At 40.3% G+C, this 19,953-nt stretch overlaps 1 protein-coding gene across 3 annotated transcripts in view; it reads left to right on the plus strand.

Annotated features, from left to right (window-relative positions):
• ARHGEF3 (Rho guanine nucleotide exchange factor 3) overlaps window positions 1-19,953 on the plus strand; it is a 192,212-nt gene that overhangs the window by 116,431 nt on the left and 55,828 nt on the right. The window lies entirely within an intron of this gene.

Raw genomic sequence — 19,953 nt, forward strand, 5'->3', positions numbered from 1 at the left:
CTCTTCGGCCCCGAGGCTGAAAATTCTGATGGTTGTGATGGCCCACATCTGCTCCTTCCCCATTAGGATACAGGTATATCTTGATTATATCCTTATCCAGTCCCATACTCCCAATTTAGCTAGACGAGACCTAGATGCCACTATTAGAGAACTCCAGACCCACGGCTTCTCTATTAATTGGGATAAGAGTAACCTTCACCCAGCTACCCAAATCCTTCACTTGGGCGCTCAAATAGATACCATGGATTTGATGGTTTTTCTCTCTGATGAGCGTAGAGCTAGTCTTTCCTCCTTAGCTTCCCATTGTCAATGGCATAGCCATTCCTCTATCCTTCAATTATCCCAACTACTGGGTAAGATGGTATTTACATTTGGCATTGTGCCATGGTCTCGTCTCTACTACCACACCAATGTTTCTACTACCACACCAATGTCGTCACCACAGTACGGACCACACACGGGTTACCTTACCACAGGATGTGGGAGACTCCCTCTCATGGTGGTCTTCCCAGGCCCTCCACAAGGGCTGCAGTTTCTGGGAACCTTCCAGAGTAATGATTACAACGGATACCAGCTTGATCAGCTGGGGGGCATACCTGGGCCCTCATATGGTCCAAGGCCGAAGGTCCCCTCAAGAGTGTCAGCTAAATATCAACCTTCTGGAGCTCAGGGCTATTACCTGGCACTTTGCAGCTTCACCGCCCTCGTCACCGGTCAGGACGTATTGTTCCTAACGGACAATATTACTGCAAAGGCGCATGTCAACAAGCTAGGTGGCAGTCACTCAGCCACCCTATTGCGCGAAGCCCTTCATCTCGGCCTATGGGTGGAATCCCACCTAAATTCTATTTCGGTGGCTCACATCTCTGGCATCAACAACATTCGGGCGGACTCACTCAGCCACAACCCCATAGACCCAGCGGAGTGGTCGCTCCATCCCAGTCTGTTCCGGGAGCTTACGACCAGATTCGGCCTTCATCCGGTGGGCCTCTTTGCATCCAACCTCAACCATCAGGTTCCGAGGTTCTGTTGTGTCTCGCCCAATCTCACCACAGCCGGGGTCTGCTTATCTGCTTCCGAACGCTGAAGAATGTCCTAGCATGCCTCCCGGCCCCAGCCCTGGCTCCATGCCCAGACAGGCTGAGGAGGGGGCATCTCCCGGCCCCAGCCCTGGCTCCATGCCCAGACAGGCTGAGGAGGGGGCATCTCCCGGCCCCAGCCCTGGCTCCATGCCCAGGCAAACGGAGCAACTAGACCCCTCCCCCTCCTCCACAGCATGTGAGCCTGAGGAAGGTCAATTACCAACAGCTGCCGATTGGAGTGACCCTCGCTTCAGAAGAATTGATAGGCGGCGGTGTCAGAAGGAAGGGAGGGGCAGGCCTGGATAAGTGCTGAGTCATGGAGCCACACCCCATGGCCTATATAAAGGATCTGCTTTCTGGCAGTCTCTGAGTCAGGCAAAGTCTAAACATATCTTGCTGAAGTCACTTTCTGGTCTCCTGCCTGCCTTGAGGACTTTGCTAGGACTTTGGCAGAGCTGCAGAGGCACACCTGATTCGGATTTCCCTGACCCGTCCGTCAGCGGAGGAGTGGGACACGACAGGTTCTTCTCACGCTACCTGTCTCTTGGGGTGGAAGCAGTGGATGCTCTCCACTGTCCCTGGCCCCTGGGGCTGCTGTACGCTTTTCCCTCTCCCCCTGATTCCCAAGGTCATCTCCAAACGTTTGGCACACAGAGCAAAGCTCATCCTGGTGGCCCCCTCATTGGCCCAGAAGGCCTTGGTATGCAGATCTCCTGTTCCTCTCTGTGGCACCTCCTTGGAGGATTCCGGACAACGCTATAATTCTGACTCAAAGCCCCCTCAATCACTCCGATCCGCAATGGTTTCATCTAACCGTATGGAGGTTGAGCGGGGATTCCTCAAGTCTTCCAACCTTCATGACAACGTAATCACGATTCTCCAGGCTTCACAACAACCGTCTACTTCACGCATTTACGAGGCCACTTGGCGCTCCTTCTGCTCCTGGTGCGCGACTCGTTCCTTAGTTCCTACTAAAGTCTCAGTGTTCCAAATTTTACAATTTCTGCAAAGCGGGTTCGAAAGTGGCCTTGCTCCTAACATATTACACAGACAAGTGGTGGCCCTCTCTTCTGTCATGGCAGGCGGAGCATTCACAGTGGCAGCCAAGGATCCTCTGATGCGCATTTTTCTACGGGGCGCCTCCAACTTGCGTCCTCCAACTATTCACCGTTTCCCGACATGGCGATTGAATGTCATTCTAATGGCATTGACTAAGCCTTCCTTCGAACCCCTTCATGACATCACGCTGCAATTCCTATCTTTTAAGTCTCTTTCTTAGTAGCGATCACTTCGGCTCATAGAGTCTCGGAATTAACGGCTCTCTTGGTCAGAAAAGAACTGTGTGTGTTCACAACAATAGAGTGATTCTCAGACTGGACCCAACCTTCCTGCCCAAGGTTAACATGAACTTTCACCACTCTCAGGAGCTGGTGCTTCCGGACTTCTGCCCCTTGTCGGTACACCAGCAAGAACATCTGTGGCACACGCTAAACATCCGTAGGGCTCTGAAAATCTATATCTTTCATACGGCTGTTTTCAGAAAGTCGAAATCCTTATTTATCTCCTCCCTACCATCGTCCTTGGGCCTCAAAATAACTGAGTAGATGGATTCGGGTGACTATTGCAGCGGCATACCTGCATCAATCCCTGCCCGTTCCTGGTCGCATATCAGCTCATTCTACTTGAAGTGCGGTGACTTCCTCAGCCTGGAACACTCATGCATCGATTCATGAAATTTGCACTACGGCCACCTGGACATCACCAACACCATTTATAAGGCACTATAGGCTGGACTTGTACCCATTGGCCGACGCGGCTTTTGGCAGACGGGTCCTGCAACAGGTTCTACCAGACCAGCCTTTGGAGAGCCGGCAATCTCCTACCCAATGAGGGCCTTCCACCAGGTTTGCCTGGTTCGGCAGTTGCGCCCCTTCCTTGATCGGGATGCCTTATGCACAGTCACTCATGCGCCTGCTACCTCGCTTGGATTACTGTAATGCTCTCTACATGGGGCTCCCCCTGAAGTGCACTCGGAGGCTTCAGTTAGTCCAGAATGCAGCTGCGCGCGTGATAGAGGGAGCTACACGTAGCTCCCATGTAACACCGCTCCTGCGCAGACTGCACTGGCTACCTGTGGCCTTTCGGGTGCACTTTAAGGTGTTGGTTATGACCTTTAAAGCGCTCCATGGCTTAGGACCTGGGTACTTACGGGACCGCCTGCTGTTACCATACGCCTCCCACCGACCCGTACGCTCCCACAGAGAGGGACTTCTCAGGGTGCCGTCCGCCAAACAATGTCGGCTGGCGGCCCCCAGGGGGAGGGACTTCTCTGTGGGGCTCCCACACTCTGGAACGAGCTTCCCCCGGGTTTACGCCAAATACCTGACCTTCGGACATTTCGTCGCGAACTCAAGACTCATCTTTTTATCCGCGCGGGGCTGGCTTAAATCGGGATTTTAATGTTAAATTTATTAATTTTAAACGGGGTTTTAGTATGGTAAATTTTAATCACTGGGCTAATTTAAAATAAGTTTTTTAAATCGTATTTTAAATCTGTATATTGTATTGTCGGTTTTTTATTATGCCTGTACACCGCCCTGAGTCCTTCGGGAGAAGGGCGGTATAAAAATCAAATAAAATAAATAAATAAATAAAATAAAATGAGGGCACTTGCTTTGGTATGTCCCCAATCTGACCTGTGTTCCCACTGACAGGCATTGGCTTACCTGAACGCCCCTTCTTGAGACGTGGGAACGCCAGTCAGCCCCACCCTGGGGTATTCCTGTCCGGCTCAAGGGGGTGTCGGGGTGGGTGGCTACTCATTCTTTCTTGTTTCAGGTAGACACGTCGGTCTGCTACTATGTCCTCGCCGAAAAGCTGGAGGAAGGTGGAAGAGGCGGGGACAAGTGAAATTAGCAGACTCTGTCCTATGTGACTAGGCACGGGAGAAACCCCAGTCTGACCGGCGTTCCCACTTCTGCCCTTGTCGGTACACCAGCAAGAACATCTGTGGCACACGCTAAACATCCGTAGGGCTCTGAAAATCTATATCTTTCATACGGCTGTTTTCAGAAAGTCGAAATCCTTATTTATCTCCTCCCTACCATTGTCCTTGGGCCTCAAAATAACTGAGTAGATGGATTCGGGTGACTATTGCAGCGGCATACCTGCATCAGTCCCTGCCCGTTCCTGGTCGCATAGCAGCTCATTCTACTTGAAGTGCGGCGACTTCCGCAGCCTGGAACACTCATGCATCGATTCATGAAATTTGCACTGCGGCCACCTGGACATCACCAACACCATTTATAAGGCACTATAGGCTGGACTTGTACCCATTGGCCGACGCGGCTTTTGGCAGACGGGTCCTGCAACAGGTTCTACCAGACCAGCCTTTGGAGAGCCGGCAATCTCCTACCCAATGAGGGCCTTCCACCAGGTTTGCCTGGTTCGGCAGTTGCGCCCCTTCCTTGATCGGGATGCCTTATGCACAGTCACTCATGCGCTCGTTACCTCTCGCTTGGATTACTGTAATGCTCTCTACATGGGGCTCCCCCTGAAGTGCACTCGGAGGCTTCAGTTAGTCCAGAATGCAGCTGCGCGGGTGATAGAGGGAGCTACACGTAGCTCCCATGTAACACCGCTCCTGCGCAGACTGCACTGGCTGCCTGTGGCCTTCCGGGTGCACTTTAAGGTGTTGGTTATGACCTTTAAAGCGCTCCATGGCTTAGGACCTGGGTACTTACGGGACCGCCTGCTGTTACCATACGCCTCCCACCGACCCGTACGCTCCCACAGAGAGGGACTTCTCAGGGTGCCGTCCGCCAAACAATGTCGGCTGGCGGCCCCCAGGGGAAGGGCCTTCTCTGTGGGGGCTCCCACACTCTGGAACGAGCTTCCCCCGGGTTTACGCCAAATACCTGACCTTCGGACATTTCGTCGCGAACTCAAGACTCATCTTTTTATCCGCGCGGGGCTGGCTTAAATCGGGATTTTAATGTTAAATTTATTAATTTTAAACGGGGTTTTAGTATGGTAAATTTTAATCACTGGGCTAATTTAAATAAGTTTTTTAAATCGTATTTTAAATCTGTATATTGTATTGTCGGTTTTTTATTATGCCTGTACACCGCCCTGAGTCCTTCGGGAGAAGGGCGGTATAAAAATCAAATAAAATAAATAAATAAATAAAATAAAATGAGGGCACTTGCTTTGGTATGTCCCCAATCTGACCTGCGTTCCCACTGACAGGCATTGGCTTACCTGAACGCCCCTTCTTGAGACATGGGAACGCCAGTCAGCCCCACCCTGGGGTATTCCTGTCCGGCTCAAGAGGGTGTCGGGGTGGGTGGCTACTCATTCTTTCTTGTTTCAGGTAGACACGTCGGTCTGCTACTACGTCCTCGCCGAAAAGCTGGAGGAAGGTGGAAGAGGCGGGGACAAGTGAAATTAGCAGACTCTGTCCTATGTGACTAGGCACGGGAGAAACCCCAGTCTGACCGGCGTTCCCACTTCTCCAAGAAGGGGCGTTCAAGTAAGCCAATGCCCATTTCCACCCACACATGGAAATCTTATTATGGTTTGTTAGCCATCCGAATTATTTGGTAAAGATGGGTGGCCACGCTCACTTGCATGAACAAATGCCATAAAATGACTATCAGAATTGTTGCAATGAATTCATAAAGGTCTCCAGGTCATCAGTCAAGGTAATGCTAGATATAAATGGATCAACTTGGGTGGTATCTGAATTCAAATATGCTCAGATATGCATGACGTATATATTCATCATTAAGTGCTTTATTTATGGACTGTATCCTGATTTTATCAGACGTACTGTAAGTGGTCAGGTGCTACAGATTTTCTTAAGTTTTAGAAATAAATAAGAAAATGTGTTATTTAATATGTACAGTAGAAAGGGGAATGAATATAACTTTAAACAAATTAATATATTCTAGGATATTATTGTTACTGAAAAGGCAAAAGAGAAAGCTAAGGGAAAAAAGAAAACAAGTGCCTTAAGGAGTTAAAAAGAGATAAAGTTTTTCTCCACTTTATTTTCAATGAGCTATATTTTTATTACCTCTCTTTTATTTATATAATAGGGATATTGTGAGTGGTACAGCAAAGGGATATTAATCTTCCTCTTTTTAGAAGAATATTTTGAACTAAGGAAACATGCTTTCAAAATTCTTTCTGCTTCTTTGATCTTGCCTTCTCTTGCATTTTCTTTGTAAAAGGGGCTTTCCCTTTCATGACATAGTAGACTGGACTCGATCTGGCCTCAGGCAATACTTTTGAAAGAGGCCACTCCATCTGCTGTTAGAATAATTAAAAAGGCTTCCATTCCTTTTAGTTAAAAGATGGATTAGATATGACAGATGAGTTTTTGTTCCAACTTTGTTGCCCTGTTTCATTTGATCATAGAGTATTCAGGATATACTTTTTGAAAAGCTGAAATGTTTTGGGAACCTAACCAAAAATTAATAGTTCCTTTTGTAAGCCTAGATTTAAAAGCATATAAGAATAAATATGCAATAGCTAGTTAATACTTGATCCATTTTTCAGAGCATGGATAAAAATATCAGCTTATTAAACATTGTTAAATGTAGAGCCTTTATGAATGTAAATGTGATTAGAGACATTAATTTCATGTTCTTGTTGCAATAACAATAGAAAAACAGATTTATGATTTTCACAGTTAGATTGATATCATGATATCCAAAGCACCTGCACAATTAAAAGCTAGCATATTTCCATAATACATTCAAGAAAGCTTTTTTTAACAATTTCTGAGAAAATAAGCACTGTGTTAAACTCTGATGCAATTACAGATCATTATGGCATTTTAATCATAAAACTTTTTAGGTTAAAATAGCAATGTCATAGGTTCTTCTCCTGTCACAGAAGACTAACAGATCTGCATAGTTTTTGTAGATGAAAAAGGACCACGCTGGCAAATTAAAAACAATTGCAGGCTGCAAAGTAATAGCCAGCAGACTGATCAGCAGTGGGATAGCTACTGGATGGCAGTAGCACTGGAGCTGGTAGTATCAGAGAGACCTAGAGGTGCTTAGCACTGTGCCTTTTTGGGTAGTGACATTTTTGTTGGCTTCTTTGACTTTCATTCATAACAAATGAGAAACTTCTGGTTGTGTTAATTGTGAAAAGAACACACACTGAAGATGTACAGTATTTATTGTGATCAAGATTCTTTTGATCTGAACTCATCTTCTTCTTACGGTGCTATTTATTGGGTCAGAAGCAGCCAAGGCCTATCTATCTATCTATCTATCTATCTATCTATCTATCTATCTATCTATCTATCTATCTATCTACCTACCTACCTACCTACCTACCTACCTACCTACCTACCTACCTACCTACCTACCTACCTATCTATACCTATCTCTTTCCAAAATCCCCAAAGCTTCAACCAAAAACTGTCTACTGTTGACCTCATCCCATTCCTAAGTGGTCTGTAAGGGGCGTGCATAAGAGCACAAGCGTGCCTACCGTTCCTGTCCTATTGTTTCCTTTCATTATATCCAATTAATATAGCTATTACATACTCATATATATGCTTATTTATTGTATAGTTATTTCATGCTTATGCTTATATATACTGTGTGACAAAATAAATAAAAAAATTAAAAAAAAATATATCAGAAAATTTCACCTTATCCTTGGTTTTTCCTCCGGCTTTGGTGTTAAAACCCCCCCTGAAACAAACATTATTTTGAAACAATTGTTATAGGAACGGAGTCCATGGTACTAATTATGCCGTTAATACACTGTCTTCTACACATTATAAAGAAAGTCAGTTTCTGCCATTCAAAACACTAATGTTACTAATATCTATTAAGTTCCAAATGATTAATGGACACTTACTTGTTTGGTGAGATTTTTGACATTGGAATGAAGCCACTGAAAGAAAAGAAATATGACAGGTGACAAAAACAGGACACATGTGGTTGTTTGAGAAATCTTTCCCCGTCTCTACCATCTGGCTTTAATTAAATATAAGGAAAAATTGTGAAATCCAGACATTGAATTGACTTCATGATTATCTTGTTAGTCAAATAAGTAGAAATCATAATATATTCATTAATTGTTTTGACCTCATCTCAGGATTTGGAAGAAAACGTAATACACTGTGGAGTTTGTTGGGCTATTTTCCAGCAATAATTTTTTAACGAAGAATATTTTTTACAAGAAATAGTGCTTTTGAAGTTACAGTTCCATGCCCTTGCCAATTCTATAGAGAAGGACCATTAATGGTTAGTTTGTACCGATGTTATGTAAAGTGGGAGGAGAACCATGAAGCTGTCTTTAGTTTTTCCAATGGACTGTGCACTATGACACTGAGATGAAGTAATCCAACCCTGAAATATCTGTAGTCGTGTATTGTGATGCATGTATTGCTGTAAATTTGGGTTTTGGTGGGAACATTATCTGAAACTACAGTAGTTTTCTGATTTGTACTGAATGCAGAAGTATGTAATGGAAAAGTATATTTCTTCTTCTCAATATTCCTTTAAAGGATGCTGTTTCACAATTGATGTTAAAATTAAATTGTCAAACAGATGCAGTTACAACTCTAATAAGTAATAGAAGCTAAACATATTTATTGTTTATGGAGTATCACAAATGGATAGAAGAGACTTCCTGTATCTTTTTCTTCTTCAGTATCGTTATCTGCGTTCCTCTTTTATATTCTTTGTTGTAAATTTGAACAAAATAGATTTTCAAAACCAAAAAGAATTGCACTCGTTTTTTTCTGATTTTGATTGAAGGTTCACCTCAGCACAATACTCAGAAAACAAACTGCTTACTCCATTACTCTAAATGTTGGTTTTCTTTTTACATTCTGAATGGCTCTTATGTTGTAACATAGTCTCAAGTTTAAAATTATTTTTGAACATTGAGGTATAACCATATTATTTTTGAATATTGCTGTATAGTGTCTGCTTTAGTTATTATACAATGCCGTTAAGCTTGCTTGTTCAGAATCCATTATTCTACTGCTTTTTCAGTTTCAGGAAATAAACTTTCAGAAGAGATAGTTGATGTGCTTAGACCTGTGATTACAGCTTAAAAGCAATATAAATAAATAAATAAATAAATAATTGCATTTGAATGCTGTTTAGTGTAAACATTTCTCAATATGACATTTGGTTATTTAGATATATTATAAGTACTTGTTATCTAGTTAAGATGGGTTTTTAGCCAAAGCAGAGTGAGTCCAATATGAGTAACTGAAATGATAAGTCAGGAAATGAATTGTTCTCATATAGAATCAAAATCACATGAAGTATTAGTACCACTTTATAAAGCCTTAGTAAGGCTATACTGGAATACTGCATCCAGATTTGGTCACCATGTTACAAAAAAATGTTGAGACTTTGGAAAAAGTTCAGAGAAGACAACTAAGACGATTAAAGGCCTGGAGACTAAAACATATGATGAACGGTTGCAAGATTTGGGTTTGGCTAGTCTAGACAAAAGAAGGACGAGCAGTATTCCAGTATTTGAGAGGCTACAACAAAGAGGAGGGGGTCAACTTATTTTCCAAAGCACCAGCAGGCAGGACAAGAAACAATGGAGGGAAACTAATCAAGGAGAGAAACAACCTGGAATTAAGGAGAAACTTCCTAGCAGTGAAGACAATTAAGCAGTGGAGCAGCTGTTGTTAGAAGTTGTGAGTACTTCATCATTGGGGTTTTTTAAAGATGAAACTGAACAGTTCATTTGTCTGAAATGGTATAGGGTCTTGCTTGACACGAGATTGGACTAGAAGACCTCCAAGGCCCTTCCAGCTCTATTCTGATTGATTGAGAATAAACATGTTGGCAATTTTATACTCAGAAGCATTTCAATGTTTCCTTTTTCCTAATGCCTCTAAACCCAATAAAATCAGTTAGCCCAGACTTTTTTTGCTGGATGTACTCTCAGTGGTTCCAGCAACTGATAGCTGGACATGGTAGTTGCAGTTTGAAGGGTATCATAATAGGAAATTTGATGAAGTTTGTGTTTATTGTAACTTCCTAGATCTTACTCTGCACCCATCCATTTTCATATTATTTTTTAAAAAGATGCTCAAAATTGTTATAATAAAATTGCTTGGACAATTTTAGTTTTTTATACCATAGAGGTAATGGTCATGTAGTTTTTTATACCATAGAGGTAAATGGTCTTAGGTGGAGGGATAGATCTTCTGGATGGAAGTATGCATCTTTTGCAGACTTATATGCTTGGAGGCAATACAACATTCTCTCTCTTCTGGATTATTTAGAAAAAAATGCTGGAAAACAGCCAGAAGAAACTTTTGCCTGTTCTGGCAAGTATCTTAGAGATGTCTGTCCTATGTTGTATACTTTGTGCATGATACAAAATTTAAACATTTCAGGTTTAGAAAAGATAAGTAACTAGGAAATGTGATAGGCTTCCATGACTGAAGAAACAATAAAAAAGCTCCTAGGTGAATAATAGATTCCATCCCCACCCACATACTTGATCTAATATCTAGTGTAAATGTAAGCAGTTTTCTGCTTACTTTGTAGTTCACTTTTTGATAATCATACATAATTGGCCAAATGTGTAGCTGATTTACAGTAACAATTCTCAAAATAAGTCTTCAAATGTAGGATTGGTTTGAAATAACAAATAGTACACATTTTATATTATCACTATTTTAATAAGTATTTGGTAATTGGACATCTTGTTAAGTATGTACTAAAAATGCATGTGCTGGTTTTACATCATCTTTTCTCCCACTGTCAATTCAGTGACTTTTAATCTTGAAAATAGTTGTGACTCAGATAATTTTTAGTCTTCTAATGACCTTCATTATTGCTAGTGTTCTTTCCATTCTCTTTAGCAAGCTAAATAAATGTAGCTGGCATAACAATCGAGTGGAGAAGTTGCTGGCTCTAACATTGTAATCAGAGACTGCTCATCAACAGTCCTCATAAAATTGGAGGGAAATATCAAATGGGATGCCACAGTACTCAGTTCTGGGCCTCCACTCTTCAGAATGTTTATTAATATTTTATTAACTGGAGAAAGAACAGAAGAAAATGCTCATCCAATTTGGAAATAACGATGCTTTGGATAAAATAACTAATAACCTAGAAGACACAAAATTAAAATTTGTTCTATCGTTACAAACAAAAATGATATTCACTTCTACAGACTGCGGGATAACTGGTTTGGCAATTCATATGTGATTAAAAACTGCACATGAATTTAACTGTACAACATAGAATAGAATAGAATAGAATAGAATAGAATAGAATAGAATAGAATAGAATTTTATTGGCCAAGTGTGATTGGACACACAAGGAATTTGTCTTGGTGCATATGCTCTCAGTGTACATAAAAGAAAAGATACGTTCATCAAGGTACAACATTTACAACACAATTGATAGTCAATATATCAATATAAATCATAAGGATTGCCAGCAACAAGTTATAGTCATACAGTCATAAGTGGAAAGAGATTGGTGATGGTAACTATGAGACGATTAATAGTAGTGCAGATTCAGTACATAGTTTGACAGTGTTGATGGAATTATTTGTTTAGCAGAGTGATGGCCTTCGGGAAAAAACTGTTCTTGTGTCTAGTTGTTCTAGTGTGCAGTGCTCTATAGCGTCGTTTTGAGGGTAGGAGTTGAAACAGTTTATGTCCAGGATGCGAGGGGTCTGTAAATATTTTCATGATCTGCAAAAAGAATTTGACTGCATCTTCTGTACATGTATATATATCATTTTTAAATTATGGGAAGTAATTCTTCTGCAATTGATTGATCAGGTATCACTTGAAGTATATGCCCAGTTTTTCTACCACTCTTGAAGAAGGATTTAGGTTTCATTCAGGAACGAGTTCAGAAAAAGGCAATGAGGAGGCTCTGAACCTAAGTCTTCAGAGTAAGAAGGAAAATGTTAACATTTTTGAAGTATCTAAGAGGTAAAAATAAAAAAAGGTGCCTCACTCAAAAAAATTAAGGAACATCTGTTCTCCCAGATTGTTAGATGCAGAATGATGGGTTTGTTACAGAAAGGCAAATTATTAAACATTAGCAAAAAAATTCAGATCAGTAAGAGCCTTTAACATCAGAAATCAATTATTTACAAAGGGGGGGTGTCCCCTCTTCACTGGAGGCCTTATCGACAGCTGATAGACACCTATCAGAGAGATTGCGAGTTGGATCCCTGAACTGACAGGTGTGGTCCCAACCTAAACGTTTACTTCTTACTCCCTGGTTTTGTGGATGTTCTGAGATTGCTGGGGCCAGGGAGGGGACGATAGAAGAATATGTTTTACTCTTCTTGAGGAGTTATCTAAAAGCTTGAAAACATGGCAACGTTTGTTGAAAACGTAAAAGGAGCGAGATTGGATAATACCTTTTAGAGTTAAATGGGTTTCCTTTAATATTTGGCAGTAAAAATGATGAAAGTTGAGGAAAACTTTCAATAGTTAAAAGTTGAGTCTCCCCCATATGAGTCAGAATTCTTTGTTCTCTTCCTTATAATTCTCTTTTCCCCTGTTCTTATCTTTAACTTGTAGAAGTTTATAATCTTCCAGGCTTGTTTATAACTTCTTCAGCTTGGCCTTGAGAACATGAATGAAATAGCGTTTCAACTGACATATCTATGAATTTCTGGAGTGGGCAGGAATCTGATTTGCCAACTGAGGGTATCCTTCTATTAGAAGAATATCAAAGACAGACTGGAGGCCAGTTTGTATATGAATTTCTCTGCAATGAAATTATCCAGAGTTAAAGAAAAACTGCTTCTTACCCTGTCTTGTTCTTACGTGGGACAAGTTACCCTATGCCGGTGATGGCTAACCTTTTCCGGACCGAGTGCCCAAAGTGCGTGTGTGCACTCGAACCCCCAAAATGCAAAGTGTGTACGACCCCTGCGCATGCACGCACCCCCCATGCATGCATGGCAGGGACGTGAAGACAGGCTGGCCAGTGGCAGGCGTGTGTGCACGCACCGTAGAGCTGAACTGGGGTGACAGCTCACGTGCCATCAGAGACGGTACTGCGTGCTAACTCTGGCACGTGTGCCATAGGTTTGCCATCACAGCCCTATGCTATAGAACAGATCCCTGGAAAGCAGCCATGAACAGATGGACACTTGGTTCCAGGTATAATAAGAACCGGGTGGAGTATAACTGTAATTAAAAATCAGCGAAGAATGGAAAACACTCATCTGGGTAATTGTAAGCAATGCTGCATTATTTCAGGAAAGCAAGAGGGTTCACTCCTTTGTTTTGCTAGCAGGAAGAACATTTGACCGTATGTTCTGATTTACTGTTATTTCTGCAGCTACGTTAATATTACAAGGGAAATCATAAAATCTGGACTCCTGAACTATTATACTGGAAAGGTGAAGGAAGGGAATGATAACAGAAAATGAGAAGGGGGAAACAGAGACATGTGCCACAGACTAGATAGAGGAGAAATAAAATTTTGATTGTTGGCAAAGAATTGAACTTTGGAAATGAATAGAAAAAAACATGAAGGGCTATGTGTACCTGAAAGTGATTCAGAAGATATGAGTTTATTAGAAAAAACACTGCTGCTTTAAGAAATCTAATCATTAAAACTAATTAAGACACTTAAAGGAGCAGAATCCTTTTGAAGAAATTAGGATATTTAAAAGCAGAGAGGTTCTGCGTTTATATGAAGCTGAATATTTCTGACTCATTTTTGAAGCATGTATCACCATATGGCTATGTCTAGTCTAAAGGAAAAAAGATTAGAAAGGGAGATGGCTGGTTTCTTTTTTTACAAAGAAGTCTGTAGAAAAAGATAAAATCATTTCTGTTCCATGAAGAGAAATACCAGTGTCAATGTTTTAGTTTGATTTGATAATATTTTAGACTTGACATTTCGTTTATAAAAATTTAAGCAATCACATTGCTACCCTAGTAGGTACAGACTTGTGTTCCATATAGGTATAGAAAAATGGAGAAGGAAGCATCTTCATTCACACACACACACACACACACACACACACACACACACACACACACACACACGTTTGGCTACCAACTAGAATACCATCTACAAGTCTTTGAAAACTAGTGACTCGAGTCAAATAGTTTGATTTCCAAATCAATAGGAACAATTTAACTTATTCATTATCAGTTTATAAAAGTTGTTCTTGAGAGGCAGTAATTATTTTTCTAAACTGAATTAATGTGGAACATGAATTCAGATTAAAGATCCCTGTTCTGTTGTGACAGAAGCATGACCCTTTGCTTGTAGTTTAAGACGATGTAGCTGTCCTACCAGACCTTTAAACAAGTGTCAGCTTGCAAAGGGGAGAAGATTCATAGGTCAGCCTTGAGAGATCCACTGGAGGCATGAAATTATATGTGGCTCAAACTTGATCCTGTTACTTGCACTTTACAATTATTTCTATAACTACTTTGCAAGAGTTTGTGTAGCATTGTCAGGGACGATGAGTGCACTTGTTGGATTGTTTGTCTGACTGCCAGCTTCACTTTGATTTTCAGTAGCAACAGGGCTTATTTGTCTCCCTTTGGTAGGGAGACAGAAAGAAGTTGAACAAACAAGGAACCTCATGAAAAACTCAACTTCCCAGGAGGGCTGTTTTAGAAAAAGGAAACTTTCATTTATTATTTATTAAAACAATCTTCATTCTGTACATAGAGAAAAGCAGCAGAATCTGGAATTACTTCAGGATGGTCCAAGTTAGTATTCATTGTGTCATAGGCAGAGAAGGAACATCAAGCAAAAGTTGGGGCCTTTTGGTAGCCTCATATGAGAGAAGAAATATTAAATATAGTAAATATTAAGTGGTATTGGTCAGCACCAACATTCCAAATTAAGTCCAGAAATACTTCTTCTCAAACCTTTTCTGTTAAATGTTTCTCAAGACCTTGCTTTATTTTAGTACATTAATGTAGTGGCTGCATTCTGTATCAGCTGCAGCTTCTTCACAGATTTTTTAAATGGCCCGTTTAGAGTGTGCTAGGTTATAGTATTTCATTCTTTGTGGGGATATCAGCATTTTTTAATGCTGGATGCTTACGTATGCATATATTTAAAATACCACCAATGTATACATGTGTATGTGATTTCTATAATTCTTTTAAAGTTTCATTTAAATTGGAATACTTATATTAGACCTTGAGGCAGTATGGAAGCTTGGCATTGTTTCCCGGCCATTTCAGTTATTTTGACATTTTAGTTAAGTCTTTAAAACTTACCATAAATGATAAAATGATAAAATTATGCTTATAAATTTTGATAAAATTGGTTCTTTTATTTTGAACTTCCCAGAGTCAGTCTGCTGGCACTTAAATAATAAGCAAACAAAGATTTTTATCATGGTGAGATCCAGATTTTTTAGCACTTAAAGGTAAAAAAGCTTGAAAATCCCTCTTCTAATCTTCAGAATCTAATTTAGCTCAATTTTTGTTTCATGTGTTTTAACACTCTGTGATTATTGAATTGAATTGAATTGAATTGAATTTTATTGGCCAAGTGTGATTGGACACACAAGGAATTTGTCTTGGTGCATATGCTCTCAGTGTACATAAAAGAAAAGATACGTTCATCAAGTTACAACATTTACAACACAATTGATGGTCAATATATCAATATAAATCATAAGGATTGCCAGCAACAAGTTATAGTCATATAGTCATAAGTGGAAAGAGATTGGTGATGGGAACTATGAAACGATTATAGTAGTGCAGATTCAGTACATAGTTTGACAGTGTTGAGGGAATTATTTGTTTAGCAGAGTGATGGCCTTCGGGAAAAAACTGTTCTTGTGTCTAGTTGTTCTGGTGTGCAGTGCTCTATAGCGTCGTTTTGAGGGTAGGAGTTGAAACAGTTTATGTCCAGGATGCGAGGAATCTGCAAATATTTTCACGGCCCTCTTTTTGATTCGTGCAGTATACAGGTCCTCAATGGAAGGCAGGTTGGTAGCAATTATTTTTTCTGCAGTTCTAATTATCCTCTGAAGTCTGTGTTTTTCTTGTGATGTCATTTGTATATATGACATATACATGTAAGCTTGAACAAAGTATCATTTATGTAAAACTTAATTATTAATCAATTGTGACCTACATTTACATTTATTGTACAGGTAGTCCTTGCGTACCAATCACTTGTTCAGCAATTGTCAAAGTTGCAGTGGTGCTGAGCAAGTAGTATTTATGACCAGTTCTCAAAGATCTGGCTGTCACAGTACTCCCATGGTCATGTGGTTGTGATTCAGGCATTTGCTAACAGCTCACACTTAAGATAGTTACAGCATCCTGTGGTCATGTGCTCACCATTTGAGACCTTCTCTATGAGCTTCGCAAAAGCAAAGTCAATTGGGAAGCCAGCAGAGAAGATTGCAAGATTATATCTCCCTGACCTTCCTGTGCACCATGCTGAGCCGTCCTTCCCTCAGCCTCTGTGCACTTGCACTGACCCGCGCCTTCCTTTGTTTGCCTTCCCTGTACTCCTGCCGACCTGCACTCTTCTTCCCTTGGTCTCCTTGTAGTTGCACCAATTTGCACCGGCCTTCTCTCTGCCTCCCTGTGTTCAGACTGCATCACAATACCCTTTCCCCCAACTTGCATATTGTCTTCACCGGACCTCCCAGAGCCTCCCACAACCCCCTGTGACACTTCCCCCCCTTGCTCCTTACCTAGGATTCCTGCCAGTTCCCACTTAACAACCCACGTACCTTAGGCTTAGGATGTTCGCAACTGCCTGGATTGCTAAAACATTGCTAAGAATTATCTAAGCCAAAGGTCATGTGATGTTGTGTTTTATGATTGCATCGCTTAGTGCCAGCCCCAATTACTGTCATAACTGAAGAATTACCTATAATATAAACTAGGATTTTCATGTAACAATGTCAGATGATAACAATGATTTCATATAAAATATTGAGATGAGAATTAAAAATCCAAGATTTATTAAGAAAATCATACTGATTTTGCATCAATGCATTCTCCTCCTCTTCTTTAACAATCGTATTGACCTCCTGACCTGTCTGGTTTGTGTTTAATGTCAGTTGCTTTGTAGTGAATGTATCTATGTATGATATCTTAGATGGACAGGACATACCTAGATAGACACACCATAATCAGTGAAGAAACAGATTTCTTGAGTAATGGGAGAGCACATTCCCAGAAGAAGAACTCAATGAACAGAGAAGTGCATGGAAGAAGTTGAAAAAGGACATTGGACAACCATGGGAAGACTCAAGGGCCTTCCCTTAAAACAGAGGGGAGGAGGATGACTTAGAAATCTGTAGAGAGCAAATGTCAGGCTCCACCGAACTGTAAGAATAAAGGAGGTTTCCATTTCCCCCTCCCCCCACAAAAACTCTCCTTCCTTACTTTTTATAATTTTGTTTAAACTTTTCTTCTCCCTCCTTTCCATTCTCTCTGAAAGCAATTTCTTAGCATTTCTCCTGACACCGGCTCCCTTTAAAAGTTTATTTTCATGGGCCAGTATTAACTAGCATTAAGGTTTATCCACTTCCTTATTAATTTGAGTAATTTAATGGTCACCCATCTCACAGCAATTGCTCTGGCCAGTGTACAAAGGGTTAAAACCAAAAGCAGTAAAAATAAAAACAACTTGAATAATCAACGTATCTTATCTCTGAGATCTAAAAATAATTCCAGTTTACAAGCAGTAAAACAACAGCCAACCAGATCAACCAGCAGAGCCTGCTTAACTTTCCAGCCCAAATGCCTATGGGAACAGCCAGGTCTTTAATGCCTTGCAAAAGGCCAACAAGGTCAAGGCCATTCAAATCTGGTGGGATGCTGTTCCATACAGCAGGTGATGCAACAAAGAGATTATGCCTCTGGTGTCCAGCAAGATGACACTCCAGGATAGAAGAGCCATGCAGGATGCCCTCCCTGTTAGTTCTGGTGGAGTGAACAAAAATAATTGGTAAAGGTGCTCTCCCCACAAATACCCTGGCTGTTTGCCACATCAGGCTTTGTAGGTGATAACCAGGACTTTGAATCACATGCATAAACTCATTGGAAGTCAGTACAGCTAATGGAGAATATGAGTGCCATAAAACTCTCAAAATTACTTGTGCTTCAACAGTATATATATTGCAGCCTCTGAATTCTCTTAAGGGAAAGCTCCATGTAATATGCATTACACTAATCCAAATGGGAGATTATGTGAGTTATCATGAGTAGGGTTTCCTTAATCCCACCTGAAAGATATACAGATAATCTGCTTCGTCCAAGGCCTTCCGGAGCTGTAAACGAACTACCTTCCTTCAAACAGATGAAAGTTGTGCAGTTCTGTTGGTTCATTGATTGTTTCTTGAGAGGCAGGCAACCTCCTCTTTCAACACGAAGAAACAACATCTCTCAAATAAGCATTCTCTACCTCTTGAGAGTCCTTAATTCTTAGTCTTTAAAAGGAGGAAACCTTAATCTGAAAAACAGAGAGCTGAACTCATAATTCCAAAGATCCTAATCTGCTTTATCTGGATCATCAAATTATTTGGTGAGACCATATCTCATGCTAGTCCAAAGGATCTGTATATTCAGATTCCAACTGAATCTGAGTAACTTTAATTGATATTTTATTTTTTATTTATTTTATTTTATTTGATTTTTATACCGCCCTTCTCCCGAAGGACTCAGGGCGGTGTACAGGCATAATAAAACCAACAATACAATATACAAGTTTAAAATACGATTTAAAAAACTTATTTTAAATTAGCCCAATGATTAAAATTTACCATACTAAAAAAACGTGTAGAATAGTCCTCCCAGCCATCCTGTAAGTGTTTCCTGAACCCTTCTTACTCAAGATGATCAGGGTTACCTGCCAGCTTTCTGCAGATATAATAATTTTACTGGCCTTATTCCTAATAGGTAATCCTTAAGAAATGCTGTTTTCCTCCAGCACTGCTCTGGGTGTCTCTTAAGTTTTCTAATTTGGAGTTTCTCCAAGACCCACATTCAAGTTCTGAAATAAATTTTGTATAATTCTCAAATTCTCATAAATGACCTTGTATCAGATTTTATCAGCTTTATTTTCCACTGTAGGAAGAAGGCATTGTACTATTAGGCATGCTTAGAATTTGCAGAGAAAAAAATGTTTAGCATCCAGATCCCAGGATGAAAAAAAAAACCCTCAGTGCTGAATGATTTAAGACTTTGGAAAAGATAGATTGTTATAGCAATATGTAGCCTTGTCTGACAATAGAAGTTTTCTCAATTTTCTTGGGAATTCTAGATTAATATTAATAACAAGTTAAAACAATCCTGAAGAACTGATTCTGCACCTTTAAAACTAGCTACCTTTAAGAAAAATGCATTGGCCAAATCACTAGATAAAAAGACAGAATATATCCAATGAAAAAAAAATCTGAAAATGCAAAGTTTAATTTAGGTTTGAAGCTTCCTTAAAATATTTGTTTACAAAAGTTATAAGAATTAAGTGCTGTAATTTGGTTACACTTTTTAAAAAATACAAAACTGTCCATATCTTTAGTAAACCATACCTTATTGTTGATAACTTTTGCAACTTTTGCAATTTCCTCTGTAATGTTTTTAAAAGTTTTCCCCCCTTTTCTGATTGTTTCAATCACAGTTGTTTTTCTTGCACTCTGAATATGTTGTTTTGCAATTACACTTTAAGCAGCTAATGGTAAATGTTTAATAGAAATAAAATACAAAGTATATGTACAGAATATTTTGCCATATGTCTCTTACATTAAGGCATTTGCAAAAGTCTTATGTCCCTTTTTATACTTTGGTAGACAACATGGATTCAAATACTCTAGCATCCATGGGGCCATAATTTTTTTGCTTGATGTTATTTGCATTGGAGAAGTAGAACCT

Source organism: Ahaetulla prasina, chromosome 2, assembly GCF_028640845.1.
Source record: "Ahaetulla prasina isolate Xishuangbanna chromosome 2, ASM2864084v1, whole genome shotgun sequence".
NCBI classification, from domain to species: Eukaryota; Metazoa; Chordata; class Lepidosauria; order Squamata; family Colubridae; genus Ahaetulla; species Ahaetulla prasina.